Genomic DNA, 9261 nt, shown 5'->3' on the forward strand with positions numbered 1-9261 from the left:
AAGAGAAGGCAAAGAGAAGACATGACCTGCATCTTGCACCCAGGAGTTTCGAAAAGGGGCAGCGAGTACTCCTTTACAATTTCAAATTGAGACTATTCCCAGGAAAACTCAAATCAAGGTGGTCCGGACCTTTTCTTGTCACAAAAGTTTCGCCATATGGACACATCGAAATCAAGCATGAAGGGTCAGAGAGGACTTTTACAGTGAACGGACAAAGACTCAAGCATTATCTGGGCAACATGGGGGAAAACCCCAGAGTGAATTACCATCTCAAGTAAAGGAGGAACCGTCGAGCTAGCGACGATAAAAGAGCGCTCTGTTGGGAGGCAACCCAACCTCAGGTAGTTTCCTTTTCATCTTTTTTTCAATAAGGATCGCAAGTTGTTTCCCCTTTATTGCGAGGAGCTAAGTTTGGTGTTCCAAACAATTCAAGAGTGAAAGTGTGATTCTAAGTTTGGTGTTCCACCAAAAGAATCACACTCCATTCCCAAAGCACATTGCTAGCTCCAACCAATCAAGGGAAACCACTTAGATGTAATTAGACTTTAGTAATAATTGTTGTGTTAACAACAAGATATGAGGTTCTCTGCATATATGCAAGGTTTTGTACTGGGCAAGGAACTAAGTTTGGTGTTCACACACCAAATTAAGTTCAAAAGCCACAAGCATACATGCAAGCTAACTATGTCTCAAGTGCTTTGGGAACAAGCAACTTCCAATAACTTTGCAGGAATTTTATGAGGAAATGGTGCACCTTAACCCAAGGAAGTGAAGTAGCAAGAACTAGGATGATGACAAAGAAAGAGGACAACTAGAAATTATCACCCGAAGGTTGTATTGTTACTTAATTCCATTATACTCAGAATTGTTGAAAATTGGAAGACCAAATGCACTTTTGATTAATAGTTACTCATAGTTGGAACCTTTTTAAATTCTGTCTTTTAAGTTTCTGTGTTGAAAAGGTCTATGCTTGCTGGTCTTTATGTCACCGCATCCTTACTTTGCTTACCTGTATGCTTGTCCCTTTTAATCAAATGAAAAAGAGAATGAGTGTTTACAAAAGACCAAAGAGGAGTTCATACTATGGAGTAAGTTACTGAGTTTGTGGTGTGGTCATAAGTTAACTAAGTTGGTTCAACCATAAGGTGGAAAGATAACTATCTGTCATGAATACTGTGCTTGAGAAACACCCCATGAGACTAGCTAAATAAGAAGATCCTAATAAGAAAAAGGGAAAGAACAATCAAAGTTGAGGAATAAAAGAAAAAGAACAAGCAATAAGGCTAGGCACCAATGGTTTTTAATCTTGAGGCATGTGTCTGTGGTGCTCCTGTATGAGGGATCTACTTGGATGAATAAGCTCTTAGGGGTGCCTTATCACTTGGTAACTTGGGTTAACTAACTCGGGATTATCAGCTGAAAGTCCACTATCAAGAGTAACCCTCAATACAGAGCATTTAGTAACCCAAAGAGGTGCTGGACACCAAGGTCTCAAGAAATGAAAATAAATAAACCATATGCCTGTGGTGTGTATGTATGGGGGAGAGACTTGAGCAAGTAAGTCCTTAGGGGTGCTTCAACACCTAGCACCTTGAACCAACTGGTTCGGGAGTGTTGGCTGAATGCTTATGTTAAAGAGTTGCCCCCTTACAGAGCACTTAGCTTAAGAACACAAATAAACCCTGAAATAACAATAAAAAGGATCAATGAATAAAAGTCTCATGGGATGCAATCACAGTGAGTATTCTAGGACATGATAAAGGTCTGAAAGCCAGGAATGAACCTAAGTTGCTATGCATGAAACCACCATAAAACCAGGGACATGACTTCCACAAGAATGACTCATTTCTCTTGGCATTCCATTCATCATTCTCTTGTTCCAGTACTTGCTTAGGGACAAGCAAGCTTTAAGTTTGGTGTTGTGATGCCAGGAAATTTTGGCCAGTTTCATTGACCTTTTCTTTACTGTTTTTAGGGTAGTTTCAGGCATTTCCTTAGGAAATAAGCTATTTTTGGTAAATATTCACTTACATCTTGATTCAAGCATACATTGTGCACTTTATATGATTTCATGAGGATTTTGCATGAATTTAAGGACAAAACTCCTACGTTAACTTAGTTAACGTGGAAGTTAACGTGAAGAAGAAAGGTTATCAACAACGTTAGTGACACCAAACAATGTCACTAATGTTGTAAGGAGCCAACACAAGCCACAATGAGCCACGTTAACTCCCACGTTAACTTAGTTAACGTGGAAGCTAACGTGAGAAGAAGGATGATGAGCCAACGTTAGTGACATTCAACTTTGTCACTAACGTTGGAGATGGCTAGCACAGCCACGTTGGAAGCCACGTTAACCTAGTTAATGTGGACTCTAACGTGAGAAATAGGGGCACATTGGAACGTTAGTGACAATGGTAAGTGTCACTAACGTTCTCGAAGGTTGGCAAGCCTACGTTAAAAGAGCCACGTTAACTCAGTTAACGTGGACTCTAACGTAGGGAAGGGGGAGACTTCTCAACGTTACTGGAAAAGTTGAGTCCCAATAACGTGTGCGAAGGACATAGTAGAAATGTTAATGGCAACGTTTGTGCCACTAACGTTGAAGTTAACGTGGCTCTTAACTTTGGTGAGGAACGTTAGTGAAAAAGGTGATTGTCACTAACGTCCTCGAACCCACATTTTCACTGAACGTTAACACCACTAACTTCCTGAGCTAAAAGTCTCTGCCCACTTCACATTTTCTCTCTGCAAGTAAAGCTAAGCCCAATGAAGAAGACCCCCATTCCCATTTACAATTCTGCAATTTACTTTCAGTCATTTACTTTCAGTTCTTTGTTTCTAGCATTTACTTTTTCTGCCATTTACTTTCCCGCCATTTTATTTTCTGCAATTCTCAACTCAAATTCTGATTCGCTCAACTAGAACATTCCTCTAATTAAAGTTGCTTGATCAATCAATCCTTGTGGGATTTGACCTTACTCTATTGTGAGTTTTTACTTGACGACAAATTCGGTACACTTGCCGAAGGAAATTTGTTATGAGACAAGTTTTCCGTGCATCACCCCCAACAATGGAGTTTAGAGACTCATGCCATTAAAGAGTACAAAGTTCATATCTAAAATGTCATGAGGTACAAAATAAATCTCTAAAAGTTGTTTAAATACTAAACTAGTAACCTAGGTTTACAGAAAATGAGTAAACTAAGATAGATAGTGCAGAAATCTACTTCTGGGGCCCACTTGGTGTGTGCTGGGGCTGAGACTTGAGCTTTACACATGCCTAGGCTATTTTCAGAGTTAAACGCCAGGTTGTAACCTGTTTCTGGCATTTAACTCCAATTTGTAACCTGTTTCTGGCGTTTAACGCCAGAAGCAGGTTACAAGTTGAACGACGTAAACTGGCGTTGAATGCCAGTTTATGTCATTTATCCTTGAGCAAAGTATGGACTATTATGTATTTCTGGAAAGCCCTAGATGTATAATTTCCAACGCAATTGAGAGCGTGCCATTTGGACTCTTGTAGCTCCAGAAAATTTATTTCGAGTGCAGGGAGGTCAGAATCCAACAGCATCTGCAGTCCTTTTTCAACCTGAATCAGATTTTTGCTCAGCTCCCTCAATTTCAGTCAGAAAATACCTGAAATCACAGAAAAACACACAAACTCATAGTATAGTCCAGAAATATAATTTTTATTTAAAAACTAATAAAAATATAATAAAAAGTGACTAAAACATGCTAAAAACTACATGAAATTACCCCCAAAAAGCGTATAAAATATCCGCTCATCAAAGTGTGTCCCTCCATCACAAATGAGAGCTCTGGGGACTCCAAATCTACTGAAAATATTCCTTCTCAAGAAGCTTATCTCAACCTTGTTATCATTTGTTGCAGTGGCTATGGCTTCTACCCATCTTGAGACATAATCAACAGCCACCAATATGTAGCTATTTGAGTAGGAGGTTGGGAAGGGTCCCATGAAATCAATCTCCCATACATCAAACAGCTCCAACTCTAGTATGAATTGCTGTGGCATCTCATTTCTCTTGGTTTGATTATCAGCTCTTTGGCATTCATCACATCTTGACACCATTTCCTTGGCATCCTTAAACATTGTTGGCCAGTAAAATCCGGATTGAAGCACTTTTGCTGTTGTTCTTTCTCCACTGAAGTGACATCCATATGCGGATCCATGGCACTGCCATAACACTTCCTGACCTTCTTCATGGGATATATTCCTTCTTAGGATTCCATCAGCACACTTTTTGAACAAATAGGGGTCATCCCAGATGTAGTGTTTGGCATCCGTAATTAGCTTCCTCCTCATGTGCTTATTGATGTTAGTTGGTAGCTCCCCAATAGCTTTGAAGTTAGCTATTTCTGCAAACCAAGGGGCTACTCAAATCATCATCAATTGTTCATCAGGAAAGCTTTCATTTACTACTACTTGCTGTATTTCTTCTTCTTGTGGGATCCTTGAGAGGTAGTCAGCTACCTTGTTCTCTGCTCTGCTCCTATCTTTAATCTCAATATCAAATTCTTGGAGCAGCAGAATCCACCTTATTAGTCTGGGCTTAGATTCTTGTTTGGTAAGCAAATATTTGAGTGCTGCATGATCAATGAATACAACTACTTTAGAGCCAATAAGATATGATCTGAACTTATTAAAAGCAAAGACAATGGCAAGTAATTCATTTTCTGTAGTGGTATAGTTCCTTTGATTCTCATTGAGGACTTTGCTGGCATAATAAATAACATGCACCAGTTTATCCCTCCTCTGTCCTAAAACAGCACCAACAGCAAAGTCTGATACATCACACATCAACTCAAAGGGTAGATCCCAGCAGGGTAGTGCTATGATAGGTGTAGAGGAAAGTCTGCTCTTAAGTTCATCAAAGGCTAGCATGCATTCCTTATCAAAAACAAAAGGTACATTAGAGACAAGCAAGTTGCTTAAGGGTTTTGCAACCTTTGAGAAATCTCTAATAAACCTTCTATAGAAACCAGCATGTCCTAGAAAACTTCTAATTGCCTTGACATTGCGGTGTGAGTAATTTTTCAATCACCTCCACCTTGGCCTTGTGCACCTCTATGCCTCTTTTTGAGATCTTGTGACCAAGAATCCGTATAAAATATCCGCTCATCAAAGTGTGTCCCTCCATCACAAATGAGAGCTCTGGGGACTCCAAATCTACTGAAAATATTCCTTCTCAAGAAGCTTATCTCAACCTTGTTATCATTTGTTGCAGTGGCTATGGCTTCTACCCATCTTGAGACATAATCAACAGCCACCAATATGTAGCTATTTGAGTAGGAGGTTGGGAAGGGTCCCATGAAATCAATCTCCCATACATCAAACAGCTCCAACTCTAGTATGAATTGCTGTGGCATCTCATTTCTCTTGGTTTGATTATCAGCTCTTTGGCATTCATCACATCTTGACACCATTTCCTTGGCATCCTTAAACATTGTTGGCCAGTAAAATCCGGATTGAAGCACTTTTGCTGTTGTCCTTTCTCCACTAAAGTGACCTCCATATGCAGATCCATGGCACTACCATAATACTTCATGCCCTTCCTTATGGGGTATACACCTTCTTAGGATTCCATCAGCACACTTTTTGAACAAGTAAGGATCATCCCAGATGTAGTGTTTGGCATCCTTGATTAACTTCCTCCTCATGTGCCTATTGATGTTAGTTGGTAGCTCCCCAATAACTTTGAAGTTGGCTATGTCTGCAAACCAAGGGGCTACTCAAATCATCATCAATTGTTCATCAGGAAATCTTTCATTGACTGCTACTTGCTGCATCTTTTCATCTTGTGGGATCCTTGAGAGGTGGTCAGCTACCTTGTTCTCTGCTCTGCTCCTATCTTTAATCTCAATATCAAATTCTTGGAGCAACAAGATCCACCTTATTAGTCTGGGCTTAGATTCTTGTTTGGTAAGCAAGTATTTGAGTGTTGCATGATTAGTGAACACAATCACTTTTGAGCCAATAAGATATAATCTAAACTTGTCAAAAGCAAAAACTATGGCTAAAAGTTCTTTCTCCGTGGTGGTATAGTTCCTTTGATTCTCATTGAGAACCTTGCTAGCATAGTAAACAACATGTACTAGCTTGTATTTCCTCTGTCCTAGAACAGCACCAACAGCAAAATCAGATGCATCACACATTAGTTCAAAGGGAAGATCCCAGCTCTGTGGTGCTATAATAGGTGCAGAGGAGAGTTTCTTCTTAAGTTCATCAAAGGCTATCATGCACTCTCTATCAAAAACAAAAGGGAGTATTTGAGACAAGTAAGTTACTAAGGGGTTTTGTAATTTTTGAAAAATCCTTGATAAATCTCCTATAGAACCCAGCATGATCAATTTGAAGATGGGTGCCAAAACAAAGTGTGGGATCTCAGATCTCACAAGGAGAATAAAATTTGGGAGCCCATGGCTTGTGTGGAACTCTATCAAGGCTTGGAGTTATCATCTTTGAAGACTAAAACTTATTGGAGATTCAAGCATTGGTGGATGTTCAAGGATAGCTTCAAGCACAAGCCGCCTTGATGAGGAGCTCCCCATAAGTCCAACTTAAGGACAATAAACAAAAGTGCTAGGTGGGAGACACCCCACCATGGTAATATCTTTTCATTTTCTCTTTTGTAAATATTGGTAAAATAGATTTGATTTCATGTTTAGTTTAGTTAGTTAAGTATATTTGGTAGTATAATATGTTAAATAAGGTTTTAGGGTGTTTTGGTAGCTGTTTGGATGTTTAGAAGGCTTGGTTTGGTGCAAGAGCTTAGAAAAATTTTGAAAAATAGAGCACCAACCCACGCGTGCGCGCACCTGGCGCGTACGCGCGCCTCAAGCATTTTTGATCATCCACGCGGACGCGCCATGTACACGGACGCGTGGATGCAAAAATTTCCACCCCCAGCCTAAAACCAGAGAGTTATGCCCAGTTTGTGCCTATTCTGAGTCTGCAACCCACGCGCAAGTGCGCATGACGCGTCCGCGTCGGTCACCAACTTCATCAAGCACGCGTACGCGTACTGTGCACGTCTGCGTCGCTTGTTCCTTCTGCCAAACTGCGCATCGGCGCGTACGCGTGCATGACGCGTCCGCGCCGGTAAAAAAAAGAGTTCTTTTTCTCATCTTCCATTTTCTTTTGTCCATTGCATTCGCATGCTTTTATTTATTGCATTTTAATTTTGTTTTTATAACTTGTTCTTGTTTTCTTTTCTAAGTTCTTATTTTAATAATGGTGTTGGATTCTTATATTCAATTGTTGAGAATTTCTTGGTAAATCTTGGTGCTTTATAACTTGTTTGACATTAATTGTAATATTTGCTATACACACAAGATTAGTGCTTTAGTCCTTCCTAACTCATGATCCCTTATTTTTATACATTGTTGTCATTGTGTTAGGATAAGGCCAATTACTCTCATGGTTATCCCTAATCTTGTTTGTGTCAATTTATGTTTGAACTTGGTGCTCAGTATGTTCTTCATGCTTTAACTTGTTCTTGCATCAAGTATTAGTTAATATGCCTTTGCTTGAATTGTTTTCTCACTTACATGCGTAGCTAACATGTAGTGAGAACCTTACTCTTATTTGGCATTAGCCCCCGTCTATGTTCTACTTGCTTTGATATCTTTGATGTAGGCTTAATTATCCTTCTTTCTCTTTCCTTTTAAGTTGGCCACCAAGAAGAAAAGGATTGGAAATGCTTCTAAATGGGGCAACAAACAAGTTCACCCGCATAACCCTTCGAAGAAACTCATCAATTTTAGCAACCCATCCACATTGCCCTTCTTTGCATGCATCGAGGATGGTGCAAATTTCTAAGTGTGGGGAGGTCGTCCGACCGATCTCCATGGGTAACAATTTTCTTTTTCAACACCATTTTTTTTCAATTTTTGCCTTTGTTAGTTAGTTGTTGCATTGCATGATAGGTTGTATGCTAGTTAGAATTTGTACATATTTTACCACTTCTTTTTATGTTAGGACTACTAGGTTAGGGTGATGATTTCTTTTCCAAGAAAAATTATTTTTAGGGCACCCTACCAATTTGAAAAAAAATTTTTGTGACAAACTTGCTTGAAGAATTTATTTTGGAACATGGTTTTTGAGCTAAGAACACAAGCATGTGAGTTTTGAGCCCAATTGTGTGGTTACATCATATAACCACTTATTTTCATTCTTGTGTGCATTAATCTTTTTCTATGATTGTAATCTTTTATTTGTTTGATTCTTTATGTCCATTGTTCCATATATACATGCATTTATATGATTGAGGCCATCATTTCATTTAGCTCACTTACCCAAATAGCGTACCTTTCATCAACCATTGTTAGCCAAATTTGAGCCTATTTAATCCCTTTTGTTCTTAATGTTAGCACATCACTACCCTTAAGTAAAAAATAATAAATGTCCTTAATTTGGATCTTTGATTAGCTTAGGCTAGTGAGGGTGTGTATCATTTGGGTATGGGAAACTTGGGACATTGGTTGAGAGAAAAATATGTTTTTGTATTTTGTTGAAGATTTTTGGGAATTGGGTACATATTCATGCACTATATGTAAAACCATATGCATTGATACATTTGTATATACTTTAGAAAAAAAATGATAAAAAAAAATATTATATATATATATATATATATATAAAAGAAAAAAAATATAGAAAAAGAAAAAAAAAAGAGAAGAAGAAATAAAAAGGGGACAAAAATACCCCAAAGTAAAGTTCAATAAAAATCAATGCATATGGAATGTGAATTAAAGAGAATGCATGAGTATGTGAAAAAGTGGGAATCATGGGTAGCTAGGCATTATATTAGAATTGTATAGGTTGTTATATGTGTTTGGTGAGAGCTTAGGTTAATCAAAGATTCAAATTTCAAGCTCACTTGACTATATTCATCCTACCTTTACCCTAGCCCCATTACAACCTATGAACAAGCCCTCATGATGAGTGTATGCATGCATTGAATAATTGTTGATTGTTAGATGAAAAACAAATCATGGAAAGCATGATTAGAAGAGAATTGAGTGATCAACCCTATACACTAGAGTGACTAGAACGGATACACTTCCGGTGAGGTTTCGATGCTCAATTCCTTGTTCCCGGCTTTCATGAGCTTTCTTCTTGCAAGTCTATTTGAACTCCATTTTTATATTTGAATTGGTAGAGTTTGTGAGTCGTCATATGACCTTTTTCCTACTTGCTTATATGTGTTATTGGGAATTGATTTACTTTTAACCAAGT

This window comes from Arachis ipaensis, chromosome B06, assembly GCF_000816755.2.
Source record: "Arachis ipaensis cultivar K30076 chromosome B06, Araip1.1, whole genome shotgun sequence".
Lineage (NCBI taxonomy): Eukaryota > Viridiplantae > Streptophyta > Magnoliopsida > Fabales > Fabaceae > Arachis > Arachis ipaensis.